General features: G+C 36.0%; 1 protein-coding gene across 15 annotated transcripts in view; it reads left to right on the forward strand.

Annotated features, from left to right (window-relative positions):
- ADD3 (adducin 3) overlaps nucleotides 1-18210 on the forward strand; it is a 115131-nt gene that overhangs the window by 45066 nt on the left and 51855 nt on the right. The window contains exon 1 of one of the 15 annotated variants that reach the window (XM_072971858.1): nucleotides 2005-2040. The exons of 11 other annotated variants lie outside the window; for them this stretch is intronic. The gene's annotated coding sequence lies outside the window, so the exon portion shown is untranslated. Of the gene's footprint in view, nucleotides 1-2004; nucleotides 2041-2995; nucleotides 3109-13931; nucleotides 13952-18132; nucleotides 18153-18210 lie in introns of those variants that run through there. 3 more of the 15 variants (XM_072971857.1, XM_072971861.1, XM_015235865.3) reach the window with 3 other exon arrangements.

Here is an 18210-nt window from a genome sequence, read left to right on the forward strand (position 1 = left end):
AATGGTTTGGGAATGCAGCCTGGGTATTAAGATTTTTAAAAACCCCTCATGTGATTCTGTTTTGCAGTAAAGTTATAAAATCACAGTAAAACTTTGTAAAGTCAGTACAACAAAACTAGGCAAAGCGATTTTTAAAATATGTCCTTCACAACTGTGAATAATGTAAATTTCTAGAGGGCAGGAAGCTGATACTCCACTGCGTCTCAGTCATGTTAACTGCTGTCTAGTGCAGAGTAGGCACTCAGAGAATACTTTTTGTTGAATGAAAGAATATGCTTGTTAAGAATCACTACAGTTTAATGAATAAATCATTAAGCATCAATTCTTTGAAATAACCTGAGCTATAAGAACTAGTGATGTTAGTGGTAAAACATGGATCCTTTGTGTGTGTGTAAGAAAAACAAACTAGATACTAATTTTTTTAAATATAGATAAAAACCCCTGTGTGTGTATAAAGTGCAGATGTGTTCTTAACATTCTCATTAAGCGTATTTGTACTTGACATAACCCACTGGGACAAAATGATTATCCACTGAGGCTAACTTCTACTATGAAACATCTTGATTTAGTTGTTTCCTCCTTTATCTCTTAAAAAATATTTTTTCTGCTTGCTGTATTCATATATTTTGCTTTTCCTGTGTGTGTGCGCGTGCATACATGCTTTAATAAAGGCAGTGCTTTGTCTCCTTCCTTCAGGAAACACCTTTTTTCTGTGTAATACAGTCAGTTTTTGTCATTTCCACTTTACTGTGAACTAAGATGTCACCCTTTTCCTGTGAAGAGGAAATTTCCCAGCTGTTCATAAATTGTGGAGCGTGCTTTGGGAGAGAGCAAAATCTCAGAAAGAGTTCCTTCTCTCTATTCCACGTGTTCTTTTATTGCTTTTTCCATACAGCTGATCTTTTCATTTCTAATGTGTACCATCTAACTGACAAGATGGTGACTTCCTGTTTGAGGGTGAACTCTGTGTTTGTATGTGAGATCCATGGTTTAGTACTTTGTGAGGAACTGTGGCAACACCAGTGTGCTCTCCTCCAATTGATTTAAAAAGTAAGCTGGAAAAATCAAGCTATTAAAAGGGGTATTCTTTTGAAAGTAATTCTATATGTTTTCTTGGTTAAAATGCTCAACCACTTCCTCCCTTCTCTAAACACACCCATTTGAGCACATCACTATTTCCTTTGTTTTGAGCCTTTCTTATCTATATATGCAGAGCTACCATTTGCAATATGATCTATTGATTCACCTGAGCACCTCAGTCAGCATCTAAGTATCCATCTGACTGACTTTTCAGGATCACAGACCCATTCTCAAATGGAGCTGTAGTAAGTATCTGCTATAAATTATCGTTGGTCCCAAATATGCTGTTGCTTTTTCTCATGCTCCTGCTAGTACCTAGACTACTCTTTCACTGCTTCTTTACTTGGCTAACTCTTATCCTTTTAAATTATAATTCATAAATCACATGTATATAATTTATGTCTCTTAAAAAGTGTGTATATATTAAATCACATGTTAGCTCCATTATGAAATGGTCCCTTTTCACCTCTGTTGCCCTGGGCCTGTGTTAGATACCTTATTTGTGAGCTCACATAGTATCCTGCAAAGGATATAAAAGGATATTATATATTTTAGTTATATTTTGGTGCCATGGAAACAACTTTCAGAAATGTGAAACTAAAGATCATCCATACAAGTATGAATTTCTTAAGAGCCAAGGCTGGTTTTGTCATTCTCACTACAACTTGTTTCCTCAGAAGAGTATAGTCAGCATAGGTTTTTTTATTTGGGGACATCATGATTAAAGGTTATTCTGTGGGCTCTCAAAATACTTGTCCTCTATAGGCTTACTGACACTTCGTCAAGGCTATTTAAATGGGTGTGTTCAACACAGGCTTGGTCAAAGGATGAGTGTGTGCTGGATATGTGAAGTGAAAGGAATAGAATTCGGGCTTGGGAACATTCTATTTTCTAGATTGCTACTTCCTGTTGAGCTAAGGAGAGTCCTGTAACTTTGCTGTTAGCTGAGGAGATAGTTCGGTAAGGTTGACAGATCACAGCTGTATCCTGTACTTTGTGTGAAAATGTACTTGCTTTCCCTCCTGTTCATTTAATTTTTTAAGTTTCCTAATATATTAAAGTTTTTTCCAGTGTTTCACAAAGCAAGAGATTGGATTTATGCCCAGATTAGAATGTGAACAATGGTTAAATACTAGGTTAGAGGCAGAGAGTGAATTAAACATGGGATATGTGTGCTGCAAAAACTGAATGACAAGGAGAAACCCTCTCTGAATAAATTTTTAACAGAAGGTCCTAAGAGCATTTTCTTATTTTAGTGCTATAATTGAAGCAGCTCTATTTCTTTTATAAACGACACAATTCCTTTACAAAGAATCAAATACTTGCTCTGTATTCTAACCATTCCACTATTTTATTCTCTCAAGGCTTTAGAAAAACCTCAGGATGTTTCTTCTTTTATCCCTTACCACCCTAAAAATCTTTTGATTGCCACTGGAACAATACTAATTACTCAGAGCGCCTTCCTTCCTTAGGATTTTTGTAGTCTCATGTATGTTTAGGCCTAATACGCTAGTAAGTTGCTCTCATTAGTGCAAATTTGTTTCTTGACATTGGACAGATAGCTTGGAAATGTTTTTCAAATTTCATCTCATTTGCAGTGGAATGTTTCATTGATGATTCAGCGGAATGACAATCAACAAGTTCCACAGGAGAGAGGATTCTGATCTGAGCATTCTTTCCTGAATGGCATCTTTAACTTTTATAAGAGTGGAAGGAGTACTGGGCTGAAGTCAGGAGATAAGTATTCTGTGTGACCTTAGGTAGTGACCTGAATTCTCACAGGTGAAAAGAGAGGATTGAACAAGATGACCTTTAAGGTCCTTTCAGCTGTATTTGACATTTAGGGAGCACGAGCTCTCTACTAGACAAAATGCAGTTGTCTCTCATTGTATTAATGGCTATTACCTCCAAATATGAAAGGTGGAAAGAAGCCAGTTGAGCTTTTTGATTTAAAAGGATGAAGCCACAGTGTTCCAGATGGTGACGCTTACCCAACAGAGCCACAAATTACAGCCAAAGTAGACACAGGTAACGCTGATGGCCTCCTGACATTGTAGATAGTGGACAGGGGCTTATGGCTGACACTTTTATTGGTGTAGCGCAGTGTGACAAGAATTTTTTTTCTTTTTCAGTCTTACTACTAGTTGGTCTTGGGGAAGTCTAAGTTAAGCCTTACTTTAGGAACACAAAATGAAAGCATCTTCAAGAAGTATTTTTGTAAGGAGTGAAGCAAATTGGCACTATACCTCACATCAAGTAAAATTACTGTAGCGCACATAAATGCTATAATACGCAGATGAAATCCAGTTGCTTGTAGAGTAATAAGGAATATCAATTTGCATGGAGATCTACCACAACAAATGGATTGCCTAATGGAGAATTAACAATTTGCTTTTTTAAAATACATATATATGTATTTTACTGAAGTATAATTGACGTACAACAGTATATTCATTTTAGATGTACGACATAATATTTGTGTATGCTTTTTCTCTTGTGTTTCTGTATTATCTTTATCTGGGTAGTATAATCATTCATGTAAATTTCTAGTCTGAGTTAAATTTTTCATTAAACTCATCATAGAATGTTAACATTGTATGAAATCTTCAAGGGTATCTAATTCAGTCCCCTTATTTGCAGTTGAGGAAACTTGGGTCCAGAAAGACTGAGTAAATTAGCCAAAATCGTGCTGTGAGTTAGAAATAGAGTTAGAACTAGAACTAGATCCTGGTTCTGTTGATGACTAGATTTTTATTATCAAGAATACAAACCTTACCAGTGCATAGATCCCAGATCAGTTGGAACCAGAAGTTTGATGACTGAAATTCCTGAAATATCGCCCTGTTACCTCACCATCAACCAATGAGAAAAGTGTGCATAAGTGGTCATGCACCCTGTGACCCTCTCCCTCACACTGTCTTTAAAAACCCATCCATCAAGGAGTTCGGGTCTTTTGAGCATGAGCTGCCTATTCTTGCTTGGCCTTGCAATAAATGCTGTACTTTCCTTCACCAAAAACAAAACAAAATTAAAAAACTATCCTTTATATGTTTTGAAGTATGAATTACAAACCACAAAAGTTTTCAAAATGGTGTGCAGTTTTAATAAATTACTGAATGAGACTGAATCTTCCAATTTTTTTTAGGAATCCTTTTCCCAGCCTTTGCTCTTTGATAACACCAGAAAATAGCCATCTGCCAACAGAGATAGATTTCCACATCATATTCTCTATCAGATTCTTGCACTGTGAGATGAAACAATGTTAGGCAAAAATAGAATAACATGAACATAAAGTTTCTGTACAATAAGAATCCAGAAAATTCTCTTATGATAGGACAAGATGGTATAGCACTGAAATGTGTTAGTTTTGGACAGAAATTTCAGAATCTTAACCCAGTAGAAAATGTGATAAAGGGAAACAAAGAATTCCTGATTATTTGCTATGCATCAGTAATTACATACAGCTTTTTGGTTTTGTTTTATGTGATTATTTAGTTTTGAATGTCAATTTTTAAATGACTGAGTCTTATTTTATATTTAAATGTTTTGTGAGCATGGTGGAAATGTTTCTAATCACTGAAAAATGGTATTAGTATCTGAAGATGGGAGAAACTGTTGAATACATTCAGACAGTGGAATGTGTTAATTCTTTAATGTTGCATTGGCCACAGTGATTGAACATTGTGATCATTTAAGTTACACTGTCCATTTCAGTCCATTCATTGTATTGTTAATGTGGTAAAATAAGAGTATACTGTTTTGTGACTTAATTCTTTGAGAATCTCTTAATTTATTATGCCTCATACTGAGCAGTTAAAATTATATGTATTGCTTAATTCTTGTTTTTATAGGAAATATACAATTTAGCATGTAGAAGAGCTTGGATTATTTCTTAGATTAAATTAGGAAAATGCTTTGGTTTGTAAAAAAGAGGATTTAACAGTATTTCTGGAGGGCCAATGGAAGAGATCACATTAAGTTTTAAGCTCTTGCTACAGAAAGAAAGGAATCTTTTCTCTTATAAATTGTCTAAATTTTTTCAGATAAACCTTTAAATGAAGTTTAACATAAAATACAAACATAAAAATGCACACATCATAAGGTGAAGCTTGATGAATATGTACAAAATGAACACTGTGTAACCTCACCTAGATCAGGAACCAGAACACCAGAAACACCCTGATGTTCCTTCTCAAGCAATACCCACTCCCTGCATGGTAGCCCTAATGCTGACATACCATAGGTTGGCATTGCCTGCTTCTGAATTTTGTATAAATGGAATCATTCAATATCTCCTCTTTTGTATCTGGCTTATTTTGCTCAACATTTTTTTTCTGTGAAACTCATCCATGCTGTCGCATGTTACAATAGCTCATCCTCACTATGAATGTACAATAATCCATTTTGTTGATGGACATTCAGATTATTTCCAGGTTTTGGCTATTAAAAACAATTCTGCCATGAACATCTTTGTGTATATTTTTGGTGTTCATGTATATGCATTTCTTCTGGATGTATTCCTGGGAGAGGAGTGGCTGGATTATAGGGCAGGTGCATGTCCAGCTTTTGTAGGTAATGCCAGTTTTCCAAAATATTTATACTAATTGCACAAGAACTTGCAGTGTTTGAGAGTTCCAGATGCTCTGCATTCTTTCCAATACATGGTAGTAACAGTTTTTTGGTTTTTATTTTTGTTTTCATTTTAACCATATTTGTAGGTAGATAAAAGTATCTCAGTGTGGTTTTAATTTGTATTTCCCTAATGACTGATGATGATGGTTATTTCTTTATGTAAATTATTGGTCACTTAGAGAGTCTCTTTTGTGAAGTGCCTGTTCAGATCTCTTACTAATAGGCAGAATTAGATTGTCTTTTTTTATTACTACTGATTTTTAGTGGTTTTGAAAATATTCCAGATAAAGGTAATAGCTCTCTCTCCCCTTGTGAACAATGCAAGGATCTTAAAACACTTTAACTCTTACTCTCCATTCCCATTTTATGTGATGCTTTTGACCAAGACTTTAGTTCCTCCTTCTTTTTAACCCCCTGCATTTGTATTGCTATTGTTTTATATGGCATTTTAAAAATTACTTGTTTACAAATTTCTTCGCTCACTCCTCCATCTCCATCTCTCCTCATCTTACTTCCAGTCTTAATTTCTTTCTAAAATTAATCCCTTGAAAGTTCCTTTAATGAGTTTAGAGGACACTTTAGTGAGACAGTGTTTATTTTACTTACCCTTGATAAGTTTTGTTTAACATACAATTCTAGACTGACAGTTACCTTCTCTCAGCACTTTGGAAATACTATTTCTCTGTCTTACAACTTTTACTTATTTTTTCTTTTGAAGTCTACTGCAAATCTAATTGTTAGTCCTTTACAGGTGATTTGTCTCTGAACAGCTCTGGAAATTTTCTAGTCCTGATCTCTTTGAGCATGACCTCTTTCCCCTTTCTGTTTCCTCTTTAGGAACTCTGTCCAGTATATCGACTTCTTTACTCGCTGTGCCTCTTAGTCTCTCTTGTACATACTCCCTTTCTTTGTCTCTCTGTGCTTCAGTCTGGCTAGTTTTTTCAAATCTGTGTTGCAGTTTATTCTCTTTCCACTTGGGTCTATTCTACTTTTAATCTATTCATTAAGGTTTTTTCAATTATTATATCAGTAATTTTACAAATCTACTGGTCTTCCTTTATAACATCTTGTTTTGGTCTCTTGCTTCTAAATATTTTTAACATTGTAAAAAATACTTATTTTATAGTCTATATCTCAGTATTCCATTGTCTGCGGTTCTGGGGGTGGAGGAGGTATCAAATTCTACTCTGTTGTTTCTGCTGATTTTTTGTTTAATGTGGTTGGTTTACTCATGTGCTTTGTAATTCTGAATTTTGAACGTGGCAGGGTTTTATCTTTGGGAATCCTTAGGTAGTCTGTTTTGAATGCATCTTTCTCCAGACAGGATCTGTATCCTTTTTGCCAGATATCTGGATGGGGACTACCAACCTAAGACCACTTTAGGTTACTTTCCTGGCATGGAGTTTTCTGGACCATGCTGGTATGTAAATTCAAGTCTCAAATTCTTGGGAGGATAAACCTGTAGTTACGGATTCTCACGGGAGACTTTTCTTTTCCTATTCATTGTTCTAGAAAAGACAGATAAGGCTTTTGGGGGGGGGTGTTTTAAATTCCCTTTGTTTGTGAACATATTTTTTTTTGTCTACCTTTTAAACTGGGGGTATTACCCTTCAAGATTCTGGCTTTATGTGGGGGTTGGGAGGATGGGGATCTAATAAGAACTCCCTACTTTGCAAAAAGAACTCTCTACCCCCGTAAGTTGTAACTTAAAATCTGATTTCTAATTTAGCAATTTTCTCTTTACAATGTTGAGCTCATCATTTTCAGAAGGGCAGGCAACTTTTATTTTTTCCTTTTGATCCTATTCTCCCTGGTAAATTGACTGACTGTGATTAGGAATTCTTTCATAAGTTTTTAACTGTTTATACTGCTTTGTGATGTATGTTTATATTGTTTTGTGATGTAATTAAGTGTCTCGGTTTTTCAAATTACTGAAATAAAAGAATATTTATTTCTGTGAGTATTTCTTAATAGTGGTATGATCTACATAATGACTTTATATTGAAAGAAGTTTGCTCCTTTGAACCCTAGCTACGAATTCTTGTTTTTAAACCGGTGAGTCAGAATGCTAAAACTGCAGCTGGGTGCTCTGTTTTGATGGTACTAAAGACACTGTCGAGGGACACTGATGGCTTACTTGGTTTATCAGGTACATCTTTTATGTCATGGCAAAGGCAAATACTTGAATCTGCAATGTCCTTTTTCCAATTCCTGTAGGAAGGTATTAATTAATGCCTAGAAGAATGAACAGATGTGATTAATGTAAATCATCTGCAAAAAGCTTGAAATATCTCTTGTTTTGAAGGGGATTGCTTTTAGCTTTTATTTCTGGGGATGTGGCAAATGTAATAAATAAGTATTAAACTTGAAATTGAAGAAAGTAATTTGCTTCTGGGAGAAGGCCTATCAAAAATCCTTTCTATAATTTCTAGCCACACAATTGGAAAAATATGATAGTAAATGTGTATTACATATTGATTCTACTTCAAGTTTTTTTAAACTTAATAGCAACTCCAGAGGTACTAGTTTGGGCCTTCTTTTCCCCATCGCCCTCCCCTTTTTATTTAAAACACCATATCATTTATTATACTGGACCAGCAGGAATCAGTTTAAAGGATTTAAGAGCTGTTTTAGATTAATGGCTTGGCAACTTGGAAATAGCCCACTGGAGTCACAGTCCTGCTTATCTTGGAGTAAGTTTTAAAAACTCAGCCATTGAGAATTGTTTCTATAAGATGCCAAATTGAAAGTTGGAGTAAAGAAAAACTACACTGACCCACATCCCCCACAATTCTTGTCAGTGTGCTTTGTGGGGATCTTCTTGTTTGAAGGATGGCACAGTCCACAGGATAAAAGGCTTTATCATGACAATCAATAAATAATGCAGCTCTGGATTTCCATGGGCTTTATAGTGTTTTTCCTCAAAGGTCTTTTTCATGTTCATATATAAGGTATTCTCTTTTGTTGTTTAAAAGTTTTTAAAGTGTTAGCCATTTATCATATTCTAACTTACTCTGTGTTAGAAAAATACCTCTTCTTTTTCCTTCTCCCACTTGTAGGGTTGTTCAACCTTTCAGTTAAACAAAACCAAAATTGTTTACTTGCTCACAGCATTCCACCCCCTTGAAGTAAGCCCCGCAGCTCTCTGTGGGGCCTGGGTGTGTACTGCTGCCAAGGTTACTTGATCTTCCTTATCTCATCACTTGTGGCTCCTTAGATGTCTCTTCATCTGCTTTTCTTAGCTCCTCCTTTTCCCTCTTCCACCCAGTGTTTGTGCTGCTCTAGTCACCTCCCTTCTCAGAGGCTCAGGAGCAGTTCTCATGAGGTTGTTGGTGATTTTTTCTTTTCTCTAAATATTCTGAGGAAGTTACTTAAACACTGTCCAAAGATACGTATTTCATTGAGGAATTCTTACACTAGGATTAAACCTCTCAGTTTGAACATTTTGCAAGAGTTTTTTTTTTCTTTTTTGTCAGAGCTTAGTTGTTATAGGTGTGAATTCATGAATATAAAGTAGACAGCCCTTGCTTTATGTAAAACAGGTGCTCTAAAAAGGTGGCTGTATCCTAATATAATATGTTAAATGCAGGGGAGATTACTATTTAAAATAACCTGGCAAGGAATCTTTTAGGAATTCACATAATATTAAGTGATCCTACTTAAATTTTTCTGTTTTAGATTTTATTACTTGTTGTCATGTCGTGTGTGTTGTAAATGATGATCTTTATAATAATATTCTCCATAAAAATAGGGAGTTTGTTACTTAGAAGTACTTTGATATGAAAACATCTTTTTTTTCTTCCTTTTCATTTGGAAACGTATCTTAAATGTTAACCTTATGGCATTTTCACATCAGTAATAACTTAATCAAAATGGGTGGTCTGTTCTCAGCAATTTAACATGGCATTCTTTTCACCTTTCATCAGATTAGTCAAATTTTCCAATCCACAAAAGTAATCTTTCTTGTAGGCATCAGCACCTTTCTGGGCTAGTGAACTTAAGCATTTAGGAGCCTTACAAACACAATCACAATGCTTGTGATCAATTGTGCTTTTCTTTTTTCTTCCTAGGCCCTCCCATTAAATCTACTATGCTTATACTTGATACTATTAAGGCTTTGAGCCCATAGGGTATGGTGTATCTGCCAGGTTGACCATGTCTTTGTTTACTGACTTTGGTATTAGCCTAGAACATTCTTAAGCCTCCTTTCATAATGATATGGTAGCAGATTGCAGTTTGACTGCCTTCAAGATAATTGGTCTTAATTATTTCTAAGTCATTAGTTAGTGCAGTGTAAGAACAAGCATTGTTCCAAGAAAGGATATAAATGGCTTTTGAGTTTCTTTTCTTAGCATGCAAGTCAAAAGATTAGTGTGAAAGCAAAAGTACATGACACAAAACTATGGTTTGCTAGTAGATTGCAGGGTTCCTCTAGCTTAAATTATATAAGCCACTGCAAGCTATTAACTAGTGACAGTTTATTTCCTTTTTGTAGTTGTTGCAATCCGTGATACTTTTAAAGTAAAGCCATGTGGTAGAGGTTTGTTAAGAAGTATGTTGTCCCTGCATATCTTTCTACCCTCCACCCCCCATACCTACTCATCCTTTTAAGGCCATGCTCCAATGTAACTTCCCAGGAACCTTTCAAATTGTCTCCTTTCTCTGAGTCTGTAATACATCCATTATAGCACAGAAACACAGTGTACTATATAATTTTTTAAGAAGCTGTATCTCCTTTCTTCCTCCCCCAAACCCACTATGTCTACGTTGCTAGTATTTTAGAATTAGGGGTCATGTCTCATTCACTTTTTGCATTCTCCAGCTGTATGACCTCCTCACTTGTAGCATATAACAGGCGTTGAATGAATTGCTATTAAAAGAATAAATGAATTTAAGCAGAAAAGTAGAAAGATTAGTTGATAAATTGACTAACCACCTTAGACTTTAAAGAAAAAAATTTTAAATCTAAAATCAGTACAGCTATAGATTTGGCACAGAACAAGTTGATATTCTCCAACTTTAGTAATACTTGGGGGCAGGAAATATAATGCAGTAAACTGAAGTGCCTCTAAAATGTGAAGAAGAGATGTGTTTATGGGCCACTTTTGTTTTTGTGTTTGTTTTGTTTTAATTAAATCTCCTATCATGCTGTCAGTTCGAGGAAATAGAAAGTTAGCAAATCTACAACCATCTGAAGATACTTTCACTGAGGGCAGGTGAAGCAGGAGGGGTTGAGAAATGGTAGTGAAGATGGGGAGAAAATTTCTAAACCTCTTTCTTGCCTGTCTCAGAAAGAGGTTATGGTAGTATTTGGGGATTTGAAGCTTTTTTAGCTTTAGAGGATGGGCTGTAGTTCTTGTCATGGATAGGCGACACATGTTCCAGAGCAAGCTCTGGAGAGGTAAGAATATTAGTTCTGAAAGTCATGTGATTTGTCAACTTGGCCACTTACCAATCTTAACAGTGTTTAAAGCTAAATACTTGAATTTGGGGGATGAGAATACTTAAATTTTCCGAGATTAAAAAAAAAATTGGTATGGCTTTTTTCACTGAGTAAATTATTTGAAATATTTCTCCAACTAAAGAGATTTTTTTTCTCATATTTAGAAAAAGCAACAGTGGCTACAGTAGTCCCATACCCTTAGATGGAGCAGATCAGAACAAAAGTAATGTTTTTAACAAGAAATTGCATTTGTTATGAATGTTTCATATGTTGTGTAGCCATTTTGTATTTTATTTTTACTTGTTTTCTGCTCTGTTTTTGGATTTTTCTCCAAAGCAAAAATTATATGTGAATGCAGATTTTTTTTAATAGCACATGAATATTCACACTTCACTTTCTATTCTGTGGGTTTTTTTTTTCAATGAAGCCTTTGTCATCTTCTAAAAGGTTAATAAAATGCATTGTTTTTGGACTTATTATGCCATGGTTGAGTCAAAGCCACATTTTTTTCTACTTGAAGTTTGGCAACCTCCACATATAATACAAGCTCACTAGTTTGGTTAATTTTTGTTTAAAATTGGAATAATGCCTAGTCTTTTAGACCTAATGTTTTACTGAAGTTCAACCTCAGCTTTATTAGGCTTGACTCACCAATCATTGTATATTGAATACATTTTTTTAATCCAGAAAAAACTTACTTTGAACATTAACCATATCTCATTCCCAACCTTTTCTATACTATGATTTTTCTGTAGTTACTTCCTCTTTAGATCTTGTATTACTTCTTTTTCATTTTGTTCTGTTTTTAATTCTTTTTGGGGGGCGTAGGTAATTAGGCTTATTTTTAATTTTTTTTAATGGAGGTACTGGGTATTGAACCCAAGACCTCGTGCATGCTAAGCGTGCGCTCTACCTCTTGAGCTATACCCTCCCCCCTTGTATTACCTCTTTTAACAAATAACTATCTATCAAATATTAAATAGGGAAAGGACATTATTCATTTACCATTTGTAATATTTTTTGAACTGAGGGGCCCTGCCCTGCCACTTCTTATAGCACGTGTGACAACTCTGTCAGTGAACAGGCACTTGTGAATCAGTGTAATGAGTGCTTTGTTAGGGTTGAGCCAGAGGCTGTGGGACTTAAGGCTTTAAACGTCATGGTGGAGGCTTCTAGGAGGTTTTCCGTTATAAATCCGTCTTTGCCAGGGAGACAAAACCAGGGTGTTCTTAAAGGAGAAATTATAGACTGTAGCCAGAGATGCCCGAAGACGAGAGTTCATTTTACCAACTTGGCAAGGCTCTCTGTATCTCCTGAAGCATGAACACCATGGTCAGCATTTCTGCCAAAGAGTTATCCATGTTGTATCATCACCTCTGAGAACAGTTCGTTTGGGGGGAAAAGCCACGCGAGGGTAAGCACTACTCTTTAGCACTCCCACGGATTCTAGGGCTATCTCTGGCTTACGTTTCATAACTCCGGGCTGGCGGACTGTCCTGAAAAGACAAATTCCTACTTAGAACTCACACACCTCTTACTGCCTCAGCTGTTCCTTTTATGTTTTGGCCAGGCCTTTTTTTCCTTTGAATCTCCTGTACTATTTGGTTGTCTCTCAACTGTCTGGGTTTTCTTTAACCCAGAACCTCCTCACACTCTGTGTAAAATTGGTCTCATATGAAAATGACTTGTAATGAAAAATCACTGCTCTGCTTTTTCTCTGCATTGCCACTAGTTGTGTGACCTTATTTGCTTAACCTCTTTGAGTCCCAGTACTCTGGTCTGTAAAAGGAACATAACGTTACTGCCTGATAGTGTTGTTGTGGGTAGTACACGGGATAAGGATATAAAGCACACAGCAGTCTGAGTTACTCTAGTGGCACTTTAACTGCTTAGTGGCAGTCACTTCTCTGAGAACACGAAAGTTTGCACACAGTTGGCTTCTAATCTCTTTTTTAATTTCATGCCTTTTAATATGCTCTATGATCATCTTCCTGCCCTCCTTTTTTCTGGTGCTTTCCTTTCCTTTTAAGCGTTCAGCCTTAGTCGTTTTGCTACTTTTATCATAACGACCCACTTACCCAGGCATGTCCATTCAGGACATACTTAGGGATGGTTTCAGTGTGCTAGGCTCTGGGCTAGGCTTTGGGGTACAGAAATGCTCCCATTCAAGTAGGGGAAACACATAGAAGCAGCCAGCTGGTATGTAGAGTTCTGTAATGCTGTTATTTACAGCATTATGGCAACACGGATGAAGGAGCTTTCAATTTGTTTGGAGTAGATCAGGAAAGTAGGTTAGATTTTAACTGGGCCTTGAATTTTCATTTGGTGGATAAAAGGAAGATCACTTCAGGCAAAGGGAGCTGTATGTACATACACAAGTAAAAATATAAGGTATCCGTCGTCACTACGAAGTCAGAAGTCTATGCTTTCCTCCTCCTACCACTCAGTTCTGTCATAGAGGTAAACAGAAAAGCAGTAGCCTTTTTTTTCTCTCTCAAATGTGAACAACTCTCATATATGCAAAATGAGCAAATACAGGGTAGCACAAGAACTTAGGAGCAATATGGGAAAGTGCATGTCCTTGAACTATACTTCGTACTGTCAGTTTTCCCTCCGATTCCTGGGTTTCCTTCCTTTGATCACTTACTAGATGCCAGGCACTTTACAAAGTTTCTCTCTTTTAATCCATACAACTTTACGAGTTAAGATTTTCCTTGTTTTGCAGATGAGAGAACTGAGATTCAACAGTGTTTAAAAAGCCAAAACCCAAAAGAAAATGTTTAAGATGCAGAGCCTGTACGTGGTTGACCTCTTCCTCTGAGCCAGCATTATCTCCAAAGCTTCTGCTCTCTTCGTCCTAAAATGAAGTGTAGCGCTGCTGCCTAAGAGCCTTCGACTAGGCCCATCCAGTAAATTACTGACCAGTTAGTTGGGTGACTGGTACAGGCAGCCAAGACTTTCTTAAGGTTTTTTTCCTTCACCTAAGAGATTAAGTAATTGGAGCAGATGAGTCTCCACTTCTTTTTAACTTTATGATTTCTTCTTAGGCTTCTTCCATCTATTTGTAGTGGAGAATATTCTGATGCACAGGTTGCAAAGGCATGACTACTTGAGGTTGTTTAAAACACTTTTAAAATCAAAATAATGATTGTCTCGGGAAGTGGGAGAAGGAGATTGCCTGGGAAGAGGCATGAGAGAATTTTCTGGGGTGAAGGTCATGTTCTATATCTTGACAGGAACTGGATATACAAGTATACACTTACTTTTCTGCATTTCATTGTATGTAAATTGTACCTCAAAAGAAAAAAGTCGTAAGCAAATATTGAACTCTAGGTAATGATAAGTATGCGGAAGTACTTAGGGGGAAGTATACTGATGCTTGTAATTTACTTTAAAATACCTGAAAGATAAGATACATTAATGGATGGAAAGGAGAATGGACAGATGAAGAGTTATGTGATAAAATAAGTATAGTAACAGTGTTAATGATAGAATCTAGGTAGTGCATATATGGTGCTCACTTTAAAATTTAAAATTTGGTGTATATGTCAAATTCTTAAGAATAACATAATAAATACATATATATCAGTATTAAATATTATAATAAATTGTTGAGGGGAAAAAAATCACTTTAAAAATGAGTTCCTCTCTTGAAGGGTCTTTGTTAATGCCACCCAAGGCTTTAGTTAGAGTACCATGAGTTTAAGTGACCCGATTTAAACAGCTCAGAAAGACTTTTTCTTTCCTTAGCTAGCCCTGTAGGTAGGGAGGTTCCTTCCCTTAGACATTTCAAACTAGTCTGAATGTCCCACAGAGCTAAAGCTTGCCAAGCAAAATTCATCTCTGTCACTGTTTGAGTCACTAACAATTATACATATTTCTAGGAGTCACCATGAGCCAGAGGTTAAACTTTCTTCTCCTCCTGTCTCCTACCCCAGACACATCCTTGATCAGATGACGTTTGTTAAGGGAAAAACTTTTTTGATTTTGTGCTTTGTTTTCAGTCTACCACACGTTTGAGATGCCTTATATTTCTTTTAACAAAACACACTACATGCTTTTACAGCACTTTACTTGGAGACAACCTCTCATCGTGCTGGTTTGTGTTCCGACACTTGAGAGAGTCTTCATTCTGAAGATTATAAAATGTCGTTCGTTTTTGGACCAGAGAGCTTTTCTTCTCTTCAGTTCTTCCCCTAGTAGTGCCCAAATTGAGTGTCCCATCTAAGTTGTGTTTGAAAACATTCTGGCATTAGCACATGAACTCTTGTGCAGCAGAAGAGGGGAGAGGAGGTGCTTAGAACAATGAATTCAATCATAGGGATACCTAGTTTCTTATAAAAACCCAGTAAAATAACTAAAATATGCTTTGAATTATTTTCTTCTAAAAATGTCATTTTCTTTTCTCTAACTTTCATAACAATAATTAATCACAAGTCATTTTTAATACTGAAAGCGCAAGTTATTTGACATACTGTGTTTTTGAAAATACAGTATAACAAAATGACATTTTACAAGATTTAAATGAAACAAATATTCAAGATAAAATTGGAATTGGAGGGCAGGGAGGAAAGGGGAGTTCTTCCTTCTTGAGTTGCACATGAACACATACTATAGTTGTAAAGCCTCTGGCACTCAGTAAAGACTATTTTTATTTAAAACCCACAAAACTGATGGGGAGAGGGAAGGAGAAATTTGATTACTTGAGAGTTACCCTAGAAGATTGAATCTGTAAATTTACATGAATCCCTGAAATAGGCAGGTGTATATGGATGCCAAATAATGTCTGAGCTAACCAAGAAAAACTAGCTTTTCTGCAGGACTGTGGTGAAAGCACTGGTTCCCAACAACTTTTCTTGTTTATAAGGATTTTTTTTTAGGAGACTAACTACACATTGGGCAAGCAGCTATGTAGTCCAAAAAGTATTGGCTGGATTTAACGAATTGGGGGCATGTGGATTCCTAAGAATGTGACACCTTGTCTATGCCAATAAATCAGAGTGTCTATTCTTGATACTAAATCTGATGTCATTGGCAGATTTTCCTCTACTGGAAGAGTGGTATTCAGAAGGGAGAATTTTTTTTAATGTATTTTGCTCTCTTTGTGATTGAGGTGTTTTTATGGTTTCTTTTTCTTTGCTTTGGTTTTTTTTTTTTTTTTTTAAGCTATGAAATAATACTGGCAAGTCCCAAGAAAACTAGATCTGGATTTCATTTTGTCTCTTCAACCCTGTGTGATCTTGTGCACATTCCTGACATGTTACAAACAGCTTGTGTCTCTGAATGTGCAGTATCAATTTTCAGTGGTGAAAGCCCCAAAAGGAAACAGACTGATTCTTCCATGCACAAACAGCTGGGCAGTTGTGGATGGAATTAATTGCTGATATATATTGGCTGTGTTTTTCTTCTCTTGTCATTTCCTTTGCAGCTGTGAAAGTGAAGTTTGACTTGAAAACAGACATTTCCAGCAGTGCAAATCCAAAAAGTATCAAGATGGGATTCTTCAAATATAATATAATATCCAACTGCTACTTTTGTGTTGTTCAGTTTGGAGGTTAGGTGGGGAAGAGCAAGGGATGGCCGCAGGTGATCCATAATTACATATATGGTCGAAAAAATAATTGTATCAGATACTTAGACTATAAAAGGAGTATTTTGGAATGGGTTAACTTATCATATGGTAAGAGTGGCCTCATAATCCAACAAAAGGCTAGATCAGTTTGTACCTACCCCAAGGATCCTGAAAGAAGATGCTCTAGGCCATCTCTCAAAATATTGAAATGTTTAATACTCCAAACTGGTTTATTGTTCCAATGTGAGGGAGTAGCAGTTGGAGAGGGTAATATGACAACATGTATCATTAAAAATATTTTCCTGGTCTTTTCCCAAAGCTTTTTCCATTGTTAGTTTTAAATTCTATGTAAATGATTATATAACTAATTTTTTATATGCTTGAGTATTCCACTGAGAAACCTATTTTTTATTTCATGGGTTATAGGAGTTCAATTAAAAGTAACTGTTGGTTGGTGTCTCTGTGCATATACTGGAAGTAGTAGTAATTAAAATCACCTCGAACAATAATCAGATGTTTAGTAATAGTTTCAATAACTGAAATTTTTGACATTATTAAAGATTATTAGACAGTATAAATACATCCTACTGAATATCTTATTTAGAAATGAGTCAGAAAAGAAATTCTTTAAATCAAAACATATGGAATTATTTGAAAGAGTGGGTGATCACAAAAAATGTTTAAAGCATATTATGCATATTAGTGATTTTCTTCAAAATGATTTCCTGTTTGTGTGTTAATTTCAATATTATAGCAAAGCAAGTCCATAAGTTAAATCCCTTATTCTTGGAGGCAGCTCATGCTAGTTAGTTGATGAGAAAATATTTTTAGTGTTTGTGCATTGCCAGGAGAGCTAGAGCCCTGGTAGAGAAGGAGAGGTAATGCTTATTGATGTTTGGGTCCCCTGTCTTGGCCAAATAGGCCAAAGTCAAGTTCTAGAGTGAGCAATGTTGCTGACACCTTGAGATATGCAGAAGCTGCTGTTGCTAAACTTAGAAGTTGGCATCGTTGGACTTCCTTTATAGTAGTGCACTTCCACCTAACATTCTGTTGGTTGAGCTGGGTGATCTACCTTGCCTTTTTTCTCTACTTTCTTCACAAAAAGGAAATGTCTATATTTCATTCCATGGCAGGAAAGCTGATCTACAAACATGAACTTTCCCTCTGTTTCTTTGAAGAGGATTAACCAATTAATTTTGACTCTGAGGCCCTGAAAAATGTTGTGGCAATATTAACGTGCAGTTTGCTCTCACTGAAATCTGCCTGGGTGTGTTGTTTCCCCCAGAGTGGGCTCCACCCTTGCTCTAACCGCACCGTGTGGATATCTCGCTGTTTAAAACAAAGTTCATTTTTAGGGCAGCATTGCATGAGAATTGCCACACAAAAACCAGCTTAAGAAATGTACAGCAGCTTCCATTTTTTTTGGTAAGTAAGTACAAAATTGTCTATTATAATACTGATAGTTCACAGCCCGGGAGAAGCA

This window comes from Vicugna pacos, chromosome 11 (genome assembly GCF_048564905.1).
Source record: "Vicugna pacos chromosome 11, VicPac4, whole genome shotgun sequence".
Classification (NCBI taxonomy): domain Eukaryota; kingdom Metazoa; phylum Chordata; class Mammalia; order Artiodactyla; family Camelidae; genus Vicugna; species Vicugna pacos.